Genomic DNA, 18,294 nt, shown 5'->3' with positions numbered 1-18,294 from the left:
AAACGTCTTCCCAAGCATGACGATCAGAGTGCGACGACCCACACCTCAACGACCAGCGTTCCAACTCGTATGCACCCAAGGACCAGCAAATTTTCTTTCATTTGTCTACCGTGTACAGTACCTATCCATCGAAATAAACCCATCGTCATTCTGGTAATGCATTGACGTTGCGCATCTGGATAATGTGAAAAAATCGAGTTGGTCACGTTTAACATATTACCTAATTAACTACATCAACTTTTCATACTAGCATACTGAACCGCAAATGTCCCCTACTACTGATTTGATTTCCCTTTGTATAAACTTAGCCTAAAGGAATTATGTCTGATAATGCAGCTACACCGGCCGTGATTCGATCCTACGACTTTTGGATTTGATACAGAGAGATAACAAATGATTTCGACTCATATATATATATATATATATATATATATATATATATATATATATATGTGTGTGTGTGTGTGTGTGTGTGTGTGTGTGTGTGTGTGTGTGTACACATATATATAAAGAATCTACTAATCATTTTCACCAGATACATATGTAATTGTGGTCAGGTAAGCAAGGTGACTTCGTCGGGATTATGGCATAACGAGTTCGTTTCCAGCTAACAGACATCATGATTTCTTCATATTTCTTTGGTTCTTAAGGCTCAAGTTGGTTCTCAAGGCTTTGTAGTGACAAGTATATATATCGAAAAAGAGGCAAAGAATCTGAGAAGCTAAGAGGGCATTGTGGCTATTACAATTATTATATGTATAACATAATATGTAAAATATATGTAATATATATAATATATATATATACATACACACATACACACACACATATATATATATATATATATATATATATATATATATATATATATATATATATAATGTACATTTATGCGCATGTGAATGTATGCAATGCCTGTTTATTTATGATAACCACAATGTCATCTAAAATTCTCGATTTCTTCACACCTCTGGAATAAATTTGCCACTACGAAGCCTAGGATCCAAATCGAAGAATATGAATAAACTCTGACGATCGTACCAGGATTCGAACACGCATCCAGATACCAGACAAAGTGTTCATGACAAGTGTATCCAAAAGGTGTGGAAGAATTTGAGAATTTAAGAGGGCATCATGGCATTAAAATGACATAAGTATAAACATATATACATATGTATATATATTACATATCCATATAAATATACATACACACACACACACATATATATATATATATATATATATATATATATAGATAGATAGATAGATAGATAGATAATATATTATATATATATATATAATATATATATATATATATATATATTATATATATATATATATTTATTACATATATATATGACATAAGTCATATCACATTTCCGTGATTCATATACATATATCGAGCTACAATGTCCTTTAATATCTAATTCGCTCTACCTCGGAATTAATATATTTTCATATATGCTTAACCGAAGGGGAATTTTTTCTCGATAATAGATTTGCCTGGACCAGGGCGCATAGGTTCGCGCCCTGGTCCAGGCAAATCTATTATCGAGAAAAAATTCCCCTTCGGTTAAGCATATATGAAAATATATTAATTCCGAGGTAGAGCGAATTAGATATTAAAGGACATTGTAGCTCGATACATATATATGACATATATAAGAAAGATTTCTAACTTATATCTGGATCAAAGCCAAGCCTCTCAAATGACAGTCCAGGGCGCTACAAACTGACCAAGCCTGGGGTTGTCATTTGAGTGAATTGGGTTCGATTCCAAATATGATTAAATAAATCTTTTTTCTTTTAGTTAAACACGTCCTCATATGTGTGTTGGTCCAATACATAAATAAGAATACTATATATATATATATATATACACACACACACACACATATATAGTATACATATATATATATATATATATATATATATATATATATACATTATATATATATACATATATATATAATATATATATATATATATATATATATATATATATATATATATATGTCAAAAAGTGAAAGTGAGTATATCAATAGTTTAAATAAAGGAATAACCAATGCCGGGTAGTATACGTAGTACACGGAAAGCAATCCACAGCCAAAAAAAAACTCCCTTTTCATGAAAGTGATCCTAAAAACAAATTCAAATAATATAATTACTTTTTAAAGGCTTGCTTTTGGGACCACTTTTCATCAATGTGCAATTTTTTGGGCTGTGGATTGCTTACTTTTTTTATTATACTAATTGGCTGGTGCATATTCCTTTTTCTATGGCGTTCATATATTCACTCACTTCTGATGTCCCTCAGCTGTTTCTCCGTGTACTGTAGGTACCCTGACCAGGTGCATATTAAATACTCGAAGGATGGGTACTATACAATAATAATAATAATATCCTTTATTCCTTATGACCCTTGGGATGGGTGGGTGAGTGGGTAATATCATACATATATATATATATATATATATATATATATATATATATATATATATATATATATATATATATATATATATATATATATATATACTGGTAAAATTGTTCTGTTACAACAGAATTCCATCTAATCAAATGAGCCCATAAAAATGCCAAAATATAGAAAGTAAGTACTATATTTCAGAGACTGCTGTCTCTCTTTTCAGTTAGGTAATGAAAAGATCCATCCGCAGGTAGCCGCTTAACTAGGTCACTCCGGTTGACAATTTCTCTTTAATCTTCTTGAAGGAAGACTTTATCTGTGATATCTGAATCCCAGGCGCCCCTTGAGATGTTCATTACCTGTCTTTGTTTAATCAAGGCCGACTCGATCATCTGGCTCTTGTACCTACATTTGCTGCTATAAATTATATGTGTAAAATTCCAGTTTATCCTGGTTATGGTTAATCATATGATTAAAAATAGCTGAGCTCTGCTATCCATACCTAACTGACCATTTATGTTGGTATTGTTCTCTGGGGAAGTAATTTTCGTGTAAAATCAATTTTCGTGTAAAATCCAGGCATAGGATTTCTATTACTCCTATGTCTTTGGGATTGGTTTTAGTTGGACGTTAATCAGGGATTTGGCTACGGTATTTGGGTAGGCAAAGGCAAAAGGGTTGGATTTTCCGAGACTGTGTCACCGTCCAGGTGTGGGATTTTCATTTTATTGTTGGGTGTCACCTACATATCTCACCAGAGCATGTTTTTGGGCGTTACTGCATTTATTACGTGTATCTAATAACGCATTTTCATTCGGGGAGTCATTCTATATGCAAAAATTCAGGTGTAGCATGGGTAGCCCTTTAAGTCCTGTTTTAGCCAATCTATACTGAAAAACTTTGAAACTATCGTAATAAATGCAATAAAATCCAAAAACATGATGAGGATGAGATATGTAGATGATGTTTTAACATTCTGGTATAATAAGTGCGGCAATTTCAACTAATTCCTTTCAAAACGAAATGCATTAGTGCCCAGCATCAAATTTAAAGTTGAATGAGAAACAGACAACAAAATTCCTTTTCTTAATGTTTTAATGATTAAAGACACGAGGCATACAAATTTACCATATACAGAAAACCAATATTCTCACGTTCACGCATTCACTACATTAGTTATCAGGACATTTCTATTAAGATAGTAGCCAGCAACCTATTCTTAAGAGCCCTATGAATTTCCTCAGATATCCTGAAAAGGAATTAGAACTCATTCATTAGCAGTTTTCATCTTTAAGGCATCCTGACCATATAACTGAGACAAAGATTCATAAAGCAAACGTCATTTTCTACCGAACCAGTCAAGACAAGACAAGACCAGAGAGACAACCAACAAAAAAACAAAATTCCACACCTGGACAGGATTACGACGGTGACCCAGATTCTCGGAAAATCTAACCCTTTTGCCTTTACCTACCCAAATACCGTAGCCAAATCCCTGATTACGGTCAAACAAAAGCCAATCCCCAAACACAAGGGAGTGTAACAAATCCCATGCCTGGAATGTGACCAATCTTACATCGGTTTTACAGGAAAATCACTTCCCCAGAGATTAATACAACATAGACGGTCAGTTAGGTATAAACAATTATATTATATATATAATATAATTATATATATTATATATAAACATATATAGCATACATTAGATGTATAATGACATGACAATCTCCACCACACTTATTCTTGAGCTTAACCAGTGAACCTGTTCTGCAAACAACTTCCATGATATTATCCACTTCTGACGCAGGAGCTCAGCAAGAGCATCATCAGCAGTGCGTCAAACACCCAGCCCCCCACTTCATTCAACTGTTTCAAGTACACCTTCTCATGCTCCCTGGTTATTAAATGAGTGATTTATGAAATTTTGGCAGCCAAGCCTAGTACTAGGCCACTTTCAGCCATTAGGGGTTTATTACACTGAAAAAAGGGAGTTGAAGTGCAACAACCTAAAGGTAGGGAAGTGTTTGTAAGTTTCTCTCTTATCTATTTAGTATTTCCTACTTCCTACTTCACTTGTTCTCAACAGAGCCTTTTTCCTTGGAAGCTACCGTTGTTCATTATTGGTCTTTTGATTTATTCCGGGTGAATCCTCGCACATTTTTAATAATAATAATAATAATAATAATAATAATAAATAATAATAATAATAATGAGAGATTAAAGATGGGATTCGATACAATCGCGCTGTAAGTAATACCTGAATGCAACGGCATAATCAGTCACTTTCACATATAAAGCTATTATTTCTAATAACGTTGTCTTTGTGAAACTCTTCAGTCTCAGTAGTTCGATCGATCAAAACAATCAAAACAGAAGCTTCGGTGAGCGAGAGAGAGGGGATGACGCATCCAGTTCAATGGTTGTCCTTCAAAAGTGAAATAATGGCAGCAAGAAATAAAGCCACTACTATCAATAATTAGCTGGAGAGTTTAACAAAGGGCTTCCACGACATAAGGCACATCATTGAAAGATAAAGGCAGACGCCATTACCAATTTGCTTTTAAAAAAATTCGTTGTGAAAGGGCTAGCAAAAGTTCGTCCGTTATGGAAGAAGTGACGATCATGCTATGCAAATAAACAAGAAATACTCCATGGGAAGGAACACACACAGCCCAGGAGAAAACTAGTCGAGAAGCAAGGGATAAATCATAATTCAATTTCTGGCGGAATTCAAAACGGGAGGAAAATCCATTTCCAAGTGTAGAGAGGAAGCAACAAAACACAGGAAAGCCTCGAGATGAGGAACCTTTTCAGAGGAATATCTTACCTTCCGCTGGATTGCCCGCTGGGGCGCGCGCGCACCTTCACTATGTACGTAGCATTATTACATGGGGACTCTGACGGCAAGTTTCATGTTGCACGGAGGAAAACATCGAACGTACCTGAAACAAGAAAACTCATCACAAAACTGAAACTTAATTATACACATGAAATAAAATCACAGTTTGAACATTTCTGAAATGGAAGCTGACGTCAAAGAGAACTGTAAGCAGGCACAACTAGCCACGAGTTTTATTTATTATGAACTCACAGATATGCCTCTTAGTCAAGGACAAGAGTAAGCTTGCTGACAAGATCAGTCTGGCACGATAAGTAACAAGTTCTAATCTATAAAAAATAACCTAACTCCAAGCTTTTTGTCTGTTAGGAATCAGATCTGACCACCTACGATGCGCTTTCAATATACCTAATATATACATAGTATATAGTAGGTATATACTATGTATATACCTATGTACACGTGTAAGAGACCAGCAACGCAGTTGTAAATAAAAAAGAAAATAGCTAAAGCTTGTGCGTAAGTTTGTACATATATATACATATACATATGCCCTGGACTCTCGCTTGAAAGATCGAGCTTTGGTCCCCTTGTGAGTCATAAATTTGTTTATGTGAATCACATTCCCATGCGTTCATTTCCATCATATCTGACGGTGACGGTGATGGGGGAAGTCGGATGAAACGTTAACAATTCCAGCGCTAATGGGTCGGGAAGTTGGGTAAAATTCGCTGGTATGTTGGGCGCTAAGAGCCTGTCAAGGAATTGCGTGGTACTTATGATTCCAACTTGTTTTATGCCTTTTCCGTCCGAATTCCTAATACCCTGGTCCCCCATTCGAAAGACCGGGGTTAGGCCGCTCTGTGAGCCAGAAATTTATTTCTGTAAAAACATGTTACCATGTGATCATTTCCGCACACACATTTTATAAATATATCACATATCAACAGGTGAAAAATAAGAGACGGGGTGTAGGTCCTGGCGGGTTTTGACTTTATTTCCAAGCCATTGACGAAGGACTGTTACACGGTATTAGAAGTCAAAAATATATACTACAGAAACAGTACTGACGAACATACACAACCGTTTGAGACTGCAGATCCACCTACAGGCGGGTGTCCAGGTATGAGTGGCTTTCAAACCTCATTTGAATTAAATTCACAATATACTCTCAAGGGACACTACTGATAAACGTACTCACCACCGTTGGAAATCTCATTAGCAGTGCTCCCCCTTACTGCGTTTACAAATATGATAATCCTATTTGGATACATCTCTACTGCCTACCTTAAAATTTAAACAATTGACAAAATACTTTTGACATTAAAAAAATCAAGCTTATAAATCCCTTGACTGATATTCATTTTATGGTTGTAACTTTCTTTCATGAAGCTAGATTCAATAACATTCCTTTCCAGTGCGTTATTAGGATACACACTCCTTTTTGCCCCTTTCCACTTGATAGCATGGTTGTTCTCACTAACATGTACAAAAAGACCATTCTTTCCCAAAGCATATCTCACACGTTTTTTTATGTTCTTCTATTCTCTTTTCCAGTGCTTTACCCGTTTGGCCAGTGTAAAGGATGTCACAAGACTTATATGGAATTTTATAGACATCCTTTAGTATTGTTGGGGGAGCTCTTGATAAGTACATGTTTCATTGTTTCATTGTTTTTAAAAACGACAATAACATCAAAATTCTTCAGGCGTTGGGGGATGTCTCTAATATATATATATTATAAGGCAGCTTGCCTGTATTCCAATCTTATCTATTTCCTCATCTATATATTCTGGGCTACATACACGTAATGCTCTTATAGAAACATAGATGTATACACTGATTTTTAACTTTGCACATAGGCAGAAATGTTAGTAGGTTTTCTGTAAACACTATATTCAAACCCATTACTATTTCTCCGTATGAGGGCATCCAAAAAGGGTAGGCATACATCATTTTCCATTTCAGTAAACTTAATTGACAGTACTAATGAATTTAACCTGGCCAAAAAATTTTTTACATCTTCGTTCCCTGGCCGTACATAAATCATGTCTCAACATATCTGAACCATACTGCATTGCGTGGAATGAGGTTGTTTAATATTTTCTTTTAAAAAAATTCCATATATCTCCGAATATAAGTTACTTAACACAGGGGACAAGGGTTTCACATGGCCATACCAAAATTTTGTCAGTAAAAATTTCCTATTACATTCAAATTTACATTCACACATAATTCAATCAGTTTAATTAAGTGCTTTTAGAAAATGGGATATCCAGCTGTGTATCAAAACTCATAAGCTTCGATTTTTTTATGTAGGATCACTACTCACAAAGGTGCCAATTGATGATCTATTGGAGTTTTTATCCCATTTTCTAAAAGCACTTTAATTGAACTGATTAAATTGTGTGTGAAAGAATGTAAATTTGAATTTAATGGAAAATCTTATTCACAAACTTTTGGTATGGCAATGAGAAACCCTCTGTTCCCAGTGCTAAGAAACTTATAGATGTAAATAACTTTTGCCGATTAAATCAATTAGTACCATCAATTAAATTTACCGTGGAAATGACAAAAGTGGTCTTTATGTACATGTTAGTGAGGACAATCATGCTGCCAACTGGGAAGGGACTAAAAGGAGTGTGCATTCTAATTACGAGCTGGAAAGGAATGTCATTGAATCTAACTTTAAAGAAGAAAGTTACAATCATAATATGAACTTAGAAATATGTAAATCGTTTAAATTCTAAGGTAAGCAGCAGAGATGTATGGAAATGGATTATCATATATGTAAACACAGTAAGGGGACAGCAGTGTTAATGAGATTTCCGGTGCAGGGTTGGAAATTTTAGTAGATTATATATATATTATACTATACTATATATATATATATATATATATATATATATATATATATATATATTAATATATTATATAATATGATTATAATCACTTTAGCACGTGATACATTAATCACGCGTATCCTCAGGTGAAAAATAAGAGACGGGGTTTTGGTCCTGCCCGGTTTCGACTTTATTTCCAAGTCATTGACGAAGTACTAATACATATATTAGAAGTTACAAATATATATACTACAGAGACAGTACTGATGAACATAGAATCGTTTGAGACTGCAGATTCACCCACAGGTGGAGGTCAAGGCAGGAATGGCTTTCAAAATTTATTTGTCTAAAATTCACAATATACTCTCAAGGGACGCTACTGATAGGATTTATAGTCTCCTACGGAGGGTTCGTTTATCAGTAGCGTCCTTGAGAGTATATTGTGAATTTTAGACAAATAAATTTTGAAAGCCACTCCTACCTTGACCTCCACCTGTGGGTGGCTCTGCAGTCTCAAATGATTCTATGTTCATCAGTACTGTCTCTGTAGTATGTGTATATATATATATATATATATAGTATATATATATATATATATATATATTTGTAACTTCTAATATATGTATTAGTACTTCGTCAATGACTTGGAAAATAAAGTCGAAACCGGTCAGGACCTAAACCCCGTCTCTTATTTTTCACCTGAGGATACGTGTGATTAATGTATCACGTGCTAAGTGATTATAATCACACATATATATATATATATATATATATATATATATATATATATATATATATATATGCAATAACATATGGAACCTTCGAATTTCTCAAAGGGAATTAGCTGTAAGAATAGCTCACACACACATCTATACTGTATATAGTATATGAATTTTTATCATATATATAAGCTTCAATATCTTCTTAAGTACTTAAATTTCCTCCCTTATTGAGAAATTATCGGATAGTTCCCATATGTTATTATGCCAAAAAATAATATATATATAATAAATAATATAATATTATAAAATATTAATATATATATTATTATGCAATATATATATATAATATTAAGTTATATTATTGCATAATATTAAATTTATATAGTGTAATATATATGGTATATTATATATATGATAAAAATTCATATACTATATACAGTATAGATGTGTGTGTGAGCTATTCTTACAGCTAATTTCCCTTTGAGAAATTCGAAGGTTCCATATGTTATTGGAGCAGCATCCCTCCCAGTCCACATAACCAACGACAAAAATGATTTAGGTTCCCTTATTACTATACCAATGATCAAAGAACTTGTTCATGAAACACTACCTGAAAACAAAAGAACCGACCCACTACTGTAACTGAGCTGACCCCCGTAAAATCAGCATCTCTGCAGACAGATGCAACTTGTATATGAGTACTTATCCCAAGGCAATAACGTATACCACAGGCAGTCAAGTCACTCGGCTTAAAAGTTACAGTGAACATTATAACTAAGTAAAAATACGAAAAAGCAAATATTTTTCTTTGCCATTTGCTTAAACTGATTCTCGAAGAGATGTGATCAATACTCAGATCACTTTTATTGTGAATATAGCTTTTTCCTTGCATTTTGCGTTAATTTACACGTCTACCAGATGTAAAAGAAAAGGCACTCCAAACTTGCAATAAGGACGCGTGCTACCTCAGTACAACTATACATTTATAGAAGAGCTGACGAGATTTTAAAAAGTGGGAATGCGTTGAAGAGAGGAGTTCCTAGGAAAGAGATATTTATTTCACTTAAGACTTAATCCAAACAGCAACTGCTGCCTTCTAGCACAAGGCACTTCACACATCAAGGCTTAAAGTCTCCTCCCAGTAATCGCCGAAACACCACTTGAAGAAGGAAGCTGGACGGTTTCATACATAAATCCGACAGGGGCAGCTGTACTAGTATAAAAATCTTAGTACCTGGGCTAAGAAGAATGGTCAATTGAGTGATCTCAAGAACAAGAAACATACTACATTACAAACCCTCAGGTACACTTGTCATCACTTAACATCACTGCATACATGCAAGGGCACAGCAAATGTAGGAGTTTCACTTATGAAAGTGGCAGTCTCCCTCTCTCAAGATTACTTTTAACATGAAAACTCGCCTACACCAAACACATTTAAGAAAAGAGCAATCGAGCCAGTTAATGATGTCACAAGATCCGTAAATATAATATCTCTTACGAAAATGAACCTGGGTGCCAAAATGAAGTATTTCGATGCAGAGTATTAGAAAATCCTTTGAGATTAGCTGTAATGAATACCAAACGAATATTACAAGTAAATTACGCTAAAGAACAACAAACCATCTAACTATCAGCCTTGTCCGACTTCAAAAGAAAAGTTGTTGATATTACTATTATTATTATTATAATTATTTTCTTTTCTTTTCTTTCTTTTACAGTCATCCTATTCGACTGGGTGGTGGTTTGATAGTGTAGAGTTCCGGGTTGCATCCTGACTCCTTAGGAGTCCATCACTTTTCTTGCTATGTGCGCTGTTTCTAGGAGCACACTCTTCTGTATGAGTCCTGGAGCTACTTCAGCATCTAGTTTTTCCAGGTTCCTTTTCAGGATCTTAGGATCGCGCCTAGTGTACCGATGGTTATTGGTACAATTTCCACTGGCATATCCCATATCCTTCTCATTTCTATTTTCAGGTCTTGATACCTATCAATTTCTTCTCTTCTTTATCAACTACATTAGTGTCCCATGGTATTACGACATCAATGGGTGATACTTTCTTCCTGATTTTGTCAATCAACGTCACGTCTGGTCTATTAGCACGTATCACCCAATTTGTTCTGACACCAGACACCATAGTCCCAGAGGATCTTTGCCTGGCCGTTTTCTATCACCCCCTCAAGTTCGTGTTCGTACCACTTATTACTGCAAGGTAGCTAGTGTGTCTTGCACAGGCTCCAGTGGAGGACTTTTGCTACTGAAATGTCTCTTTTTGTACTGGTTCTGTGCAAGTACCGACATTCGCTTGCTATGTGGTTTATGGTCTCGTTTTCCATATTGCACTTCCTGCATACTGGTGAGATGTTATTTCCATTTATCATTCTTTGAACATATCTGGTTCTAAAGGCGTGATCTTTTGCCGCTATTTGCATTCCTTCCGTTTCCTTCTTGAGTTCTCCCGTCTGTAGCCAATGCCATGTTTCATCGCTGGCCAGTTCTTTAGTCTGTCTCATGTACTGTCCGTGCATTGGTTTGTTGTGTCATTCCTCCGTTCTGCTTCTGTATATTTCTGGGTCTTCGTCTACTTTTAACAGTCCTTCTTCCCATGCACTCTTGAACCACTCGTCTTCACTGGTTTTCAGATATTGCCCCAGTGCTCTGCTCTCGATGTTGACGCAGTCCTCTATGCTTAGTAGTCCTCTCCCTCCTTCCTTTCGTGTTACGTATAGTCTGTCCGTATTTGCTATTGGGTGTGGTTCTTTGTGTATTGTCATGCGTTTCCTAGTTTTCTGGTATATGCTACGGAGTTCAGCCTTCGTCCACTCCACTACTCCTGCACTGCATCTGATTGCTGGTACTGCCCATGTGTTTATGGCTTTCATCATATTTCCAGCGTTGAGTTTTGACTTGAGTATCGCCTTAGGTCTCAGCATGTGTTCTTTCCTGACCCTGTCCTTTACCTCTTGGTGTTTTATATTCTCTCGTTTTATTCCCAGGAATTATTATTATTATTATTATTATTATTATTATATATCTACTAGCACGGAAAAAGCCGCTATTCGGGAAATAGAGAAGAATCTCTACAAGTGTAACGCTGCTGAAGTAGCCATTACTTTTAATAAAGTATGCTTGAGAGAGGGTCTGTTTCCTAAGTACACTAATATTATTATTATTATTATTATTATTATTATTATTATTATTATTATTATTATTATTATTGCTGATCGTACAGAGTTCATGGAGCAACTGCGTTTACTATAAGCTGATGCTGAATGATTTCCAAAACTGGTATCACAAAAAATCCTTGAAAATAAATAATCTACTTCTCGATGGCCCACTATACAATGTGCTATTTAAAAATTACAATATAGGTATGTATATATATATATTTATGTATAATTATATATGTGTTATATATATATATATATATTTATGTATAATTATATATATGTATATATATATATATATATATATATACATGCTATTATATAAGTGCAAAAAGCCGCTATTCGGGAAATAGAGAAGAATCTCTACAAGTATAACGCTGCTGAAGTAGCCATTACTTTTAATAAAGCATGCTTGAGAGAGGGTCTGCTTCCTAAGTACACTATTATTATTATTATTATTATTATTATTATATTTTATTATTATTATTATTATTATTATATTATTATTATTATTATTAATTGCTGATCGTACAGAGTTTATGGAGCAGCTGCGTTACTATAAGCTGATGCTGAATGATTTCCAAAACTGGTATCACAAAAAATTCTTGAAAATGAATAATCTACTTCTCGATAGCCCCACAATATACAATGTGCTTTTTAAATTTATAATAAATTCTTGAAAATGAATAATCTACTTCTCGATGGCCCACAATATACAATGTGCTTTTTAAATTTATAATATATGTATATATATATATTTATGTATAATTATATATATGTGTATATATATATGTATATATAGTATATGTTATATATAAATGTATATATATGTATATATATATATATATATATATATATATATATATATATATATATATATATATACACATACATACTATCATATAATTGCAAAAGACTGATTGGCCGATTTATAGATTTTAGGCCCACATGACAAGCACTGGAGCAACTATGGTTATTCAGCGCTTAAAATCAATCATTAATTTTGCAAAAATTCAATAAAATTTACCAAAAACATATAGTCTTGAATACGAATTAAATGTATTGTAAAATCCGATAAAAAGTTAAATTCTCAAATGAAAGTTAACTTTCTTGAAACACAAACATTAGTTTCTTGGGTGTGCGTGTGTGTGTGTGCTCCTATGTTTGTGCATGTGCGCGTTTGTTTGTGCATTTATAAGAGCAACAATGTCCAGGTAACTTATTGTTTTTCTCTCTTACTAGGGACAACCATCAATTCGAATTTTCGAGTCAAAATGGAAAATTAAGGAAGATACCCGAAGTCCAAGGGAAGATTCAAAACCGCGCACAATAGGTCTAGGGAAGGTTAACTTTAACCACTGGGCTATGAAAAACCATTAATGTTGCGCTCATGCATACATGAATACATACATCTTGAATAGACCCATCCTCACCAACGTAGCATATTGTATGAGCGTTAGCGTTGAATACTGTATATAAACATATAGGTATCAATAATATATGAATATATAATATATAAATATATAGATATGTATATATATATATTATAAATATATACATCCTATAATACATACAATATATATTATAATAATATATATATATATATATAATCTACAAAATTAACGCTCAAATAGCATACTACGATGGTGAGGATAAGTCTATTCAAGATATGTATCTACATGAATGTGTATGTATATATCACACATATCCACAGGTGAAAAAATAAGAGACAGGGTGTAGGTCCTGACCGGTTTCGGCTTTATTTTCAAGCCATTGACAAAGGACTGTATGTATATGTATGTGTGTGTGTGTGTGTGTGTGTGTGTTACAGAGGGAGAGGAAGTATTATATAAACACAGAGACTATTATAAAAACTGTTATTTAGACTACGATAAAGAGTGAGACCAGAGGTCTTACAGTTATGCATTAGACTCTTGAGAAAGGAGGCGGCCAGTGTTGTTCAAAGGCCAAGACAAAACAAAGATGGGAGAAGTGGTGAGGAGTAAGGTAACCGACGGCTCTTGGGAACAATGACGTCATCGATACGTCCCATGAACTGTGACGTATCAAAAACTCACCGCCCAAACACTACAAAGCGAGAAGGAATTAAAGGAGGACAGAAGCGAGAGAACAGAGGGGACAGAGAATAGGAAGGAGCAGAAGACAGGGAAGCAGTGTAATCCATATCACGGTGCTGTTGGGACTTGGAATTTTTCACCGCTTTCTCTCGCACTTCGTTTTCTACCTCTACCAGTCCAAGTTTGGTTTTAACATATCCAGTCTCGAATCCAGCCGACTTTCCTAAGTGGATATGGTAGAACATTATTCTCCAAGGAGCTGGTAAAGAAAAAACCACAACATGAGCCCAAGGATGACCTCCTGAAGAATCAAGACATATCAAACAATGAGATGCTAAGTACTCTTGTCTTATTACCAAGACATTGTCAAAGTACTTGGCATCTCACTCTTTCACTCTTTATATCTATACATATATATATATATATATATATATATATCTATATTATTATATATATATATATATATATGTATATATATATATAGCGCTCTCAGCACGAAACTCTGTCATTGTCTTAAAGTCTTAACTTCAATTCGAGCCTCCTGCCAATGACGTCAAAATCTACTACGTGTTTTTTGCCCAAAAAATTCATTGTAACTGCTGAACAGAAACCCGGAAGCAATTTCCAAGTGTCGCCACATACAGGTGGTCCTATATATAGGTAAGGGGAGCCTAGCTTTGGGAACATTAGTTACACGGTCACCATCCAGCTTATGTGACAAGCCACCAAGCAACTTTCAAAAATAGTTGCCCAGTACTCTCTTCAGTAAAGTAAAATAACCGAAACGGTGGTATCTGAACCAAGAATAATAATAATAGCCATAACAAACCAAAGAACTAGTGTTGCAGGGACGGTTTTTGAAGATATTTTGTTATGAGCATCACCAGGTTTTGCTTTTCGTTTCCCGAGGTGTTTGAAGATAATTTGTATGAGAATTTTTATGAGAATTATATTTCATTAACAGGTTTTGCTTTCAGTTTCTTAAACAAAACCTTTTAATAACATAATTCTCAAATCAAATAATCTTCAAAGCCGTGCCTGAAGCACTCGTTCTTTGGTTTAATATTATTATTATTATTATTATTATTATTATTATTATTATTATTATTATTACAGTTTTGATAAGTTTTCTTAAGCTCCTGTTCTTTTGATCATTTTTCCATTTATTGTCCATAAAATAAATGGAAAAAAATACTCAAAAGACTAAGAGCTTAAGAAAACTTATCATACTTATAATAATAATAATAATAATAATAATAATAATATAATAATAATAATGAAACCATAAACCACATAGCAAGCGAATGCCCGGCACTTGCACAGAACCAGTACAAAAAGAGGCATGATACAGTGGCAAAAGCCCTCCACTGGAGCCTGTGCAAGAAACATCAGCTACCTTGCAGTAATAAGTGGTACGAGCACCAACCTGAGGGAGTGATAGAAAACGATCAGGCAAAGATCCTCTGGGACTATGGTATCAGAACGGATAGGGTGATACGTGCAAACAGACCAGACGTGACGTTGATTGACAAAGTCAAGAAGAAAGTATCACTCATTGATGTCGCAATACCATGGGACACCAGAGTTGAAGAGAAAGAGAGGGAAAAAATGGATAAGTATCAAGATCTGAAAATAGAAATAAGAAGGATATGGGATATGCCAGTGGAAATCGTACCCATAATCATAGGAGCACTAGGCACGATCCCAAGATCCCTGAAAAGGATCTAGAAAAAACAAAACTAGAGGCTGAAGTAGCTCCAGGACTCATGCAGTGTGTGATCCTAGAAACGGCACACATAGTAAGAAAAGTGATGGACTCCTAAGGAGGCAGGATGCAACCCGGAACCCCACACTATAAATACCAACCAGTCGAATTGGAGGACTGTGATAGAGCAAAAAAAAAAAAATAATAATAATACCATCTACAAAACACTGAAGAATTGCTGAAGTAGCGCGAGTAACAGCATTTATATTTTTACAATTGTTATCACGGAAAAATCATCCTTGGTGTCGTCACACTGATTTCCTTTTCAATCAAAACTAATGACTCAACTGTCAGGCAGACAGGAATACCCTGAACCACGTTCATTCTGTGATTTTGCGGGACGAAGCCTTGAGATTTTTTTTCTCTCTTGCGTAGGAAACGTTGCAGCAAAATTCACCGAACATGGATTCATTAATTTTAAAATTTGATGTTTCATCTTCACAGCTGTCAAATTCCAAAGATGAATAGACTCATGCATAACTGACATTTTCATCTCTCTCCCCAATCATAGGTGAAGACAAGAAAATGACTTAGCAGTCATTCCATCAGCAATATTACCATTTTAAATCATACGGTCATACTAACAGTACTAGTATACCAGCACCAAATCAACTACTGACACACGCGCTCAATTCCACACATCACACAACAAAAGGTGTCCATTATATCTATCGCAATGACTTCAGGACTATGTACTCGAAACAAAGAGCCCTCATCACAGCATTGTTCCTCGAAATGAAAGCGCCGCTCGCGCTGCAGCGGCTAAAGAGGTCATTGCACAGTGCCTGCACTCTGCTTACTAGCTTTCATGGCTATGATAACACAGCCAACCTAAGATAATGTTATTGTTATTGTTCAGTCTAGCTCTGATATTGGGAATGCGGTTTACTCCTCGGGTTTTCAATCCGATTCTAATGTGCAATAATAAAATCCAAGTGGATCTTTCTTGAGGAGGTAGGGGATAGGGAAGGTGGGGGAGACTTGACACATCCACCCTCCTCCTGCAAACCTGTTTGTCTGCCCCGGGTGGGCACGGGGTAAGTAGGGGATTGGGAGAGTAGGGGAGACATGACAGGAAGCGCCAGGTTCCAGCGCTACATAGAGCGCGCATTCAACCTCGTCCCTGAATATGTGACTAGTTTTCCTGACAGCTGTTTGAGTATGACCATCATATTTCAGGTAATTGTTTTGTATCGTGTTTGTAATACTGAACCGAAGATAATTTGTATCATGAACCACCTCACTCTAACCTTGACTCTTGTGTTCTCTTCCCTGAAGGGCGGCCCCATTCTCCATACCAAGGGATATTTCGACCACAGCTGAAGAGGGGAGTCCTTCATTTTCTCAGCCCAACTGGACCACAGATTGTGTGAGGGGTAAAGTAGGGCCCCGATGATTCAGGTACCAGACTTTTTACTCTTCCGCAGTTTTTCAATTCCTTCCAAGCTTCGATGTTCCCTACATCCTATCACATTTCCTTAATTATTCTTTTATTTCTTTTTTCTTTCTTTATACCTTGGCAAGATCCTGGAAGTGCAAAAAGTAGTAGACATGGAAGTAGCAAAATGGCAGGAGGAAGGGCACACATGAAGACCCGACAACACTGACTGAATTTTAGAAAGGAAACTTCCTCCTCCCTTCAATATTCAAGAATTTAGGCCAAAAGCCAAGCACTTGGACCTATGAGATCATTCACCGTGGAACCGGACATCGGCAGTATACGGTTTGAAAGGTGTAACAGGAGGAAAACCCCGCAGTAGCACTATGAATCAATTGTTAAGAGAGGGTGGAAATTATCATGGAAGAAGGAGAATATGAAATGAGGTACAGTAAAAGGAACGAAAGGGGTTGCAGCTAGGGGCCGAAGGCACACTACACTCGAGCGATACGCCGTGCACTGACGGCACTAACCCCCTACGGGGACAACATTCAAGAGAGCCGGTGGTCTTCATATTCATGGAAGCCAGTGGTCTCCATAAAATACCAATTTACATTGGCCGTCTTCATGCCGCTCCACTGAGTGAATATATTTATAGATCATTATGAGACATCATCAGATGTTTATTATTTACTTTTTGTAGATACATATTTCCAAGTCGCTGACTTGATTTGTCACGGTTCGTTAATCTAAACTAATGAAATAAATCGATGAATTCATAAGGCATTTCTCAAGTACCCATTCTCATGTTATCAATATCAACAGCTTTAAAGCAGCGGATTTGAAAGGTTCCCAATCCATCTGTTCATTTCCTCGAATAATTCGATTCCCTTGCCAGTCGACTCCTTCATACCACCACTTTTGAGTGTCAATTATCTTCATCTGGAAAGTTATGGGCCCCAGACCTCCCTTCCTCGTTACCCGAAACCTTCAATCTGCTCCGCGGGAGCGAGAGATCAATTTGTCATCCGAGTTTATTGACACTAGTATTTATACGGTACCTTTTATGCTCTC

The 18,294-nt window shown here is 35.6% G+C and overlaps 1 protein-coding gene across 9 annotated transcripts in view; it reads right to left on the bottom strand.

Moving 5' to 3' along the window:
- Positions 1-18,294, bottom strand: part of LOC135221648 (calcium uniporter protein, mitochondrial-like) — a 761,453-nt gene that overhangs the window by 577,223 nt on the left and 165,936 nt on the right. For 2 of the 9 annotated variants that reach the window (XM_064259404.1, XM_064259395.1), the window contains exon 2: positions 5,256-5,370. The exons of the other annotated variants lie outside the window; for them this stretch is intronic. The gene's annotated coding sequence lies outside the window, so the exon portion shown is untranslated. The remainder of the gene's footprint in view (positions 1-5,255; positions 5,371-18,294) is intronic. 9 annotated transcript variants of the gene reach the window in all.

The sequence above is a fragment of the Macrobrachium nipponense genome, chromosome 20 (assembly GCF_015104395.2).
Source record: "Macrobrachium nipponense isolate FS-2020 chromosome 20, ASM1510439v2, whole genome shotgun sequence".
Taxonomy (NCBI): Eukaryota; Metazoa; Arthropoda; class Malacostraca; order Decapoda; family Palaemonidae; genus Macrobrachium; species Macrobrachium nipponense.
Note: the sequence above shows the minus strand (reverse complement) of the source record. Positions and strands in the feature narration are given on the sequence as shown.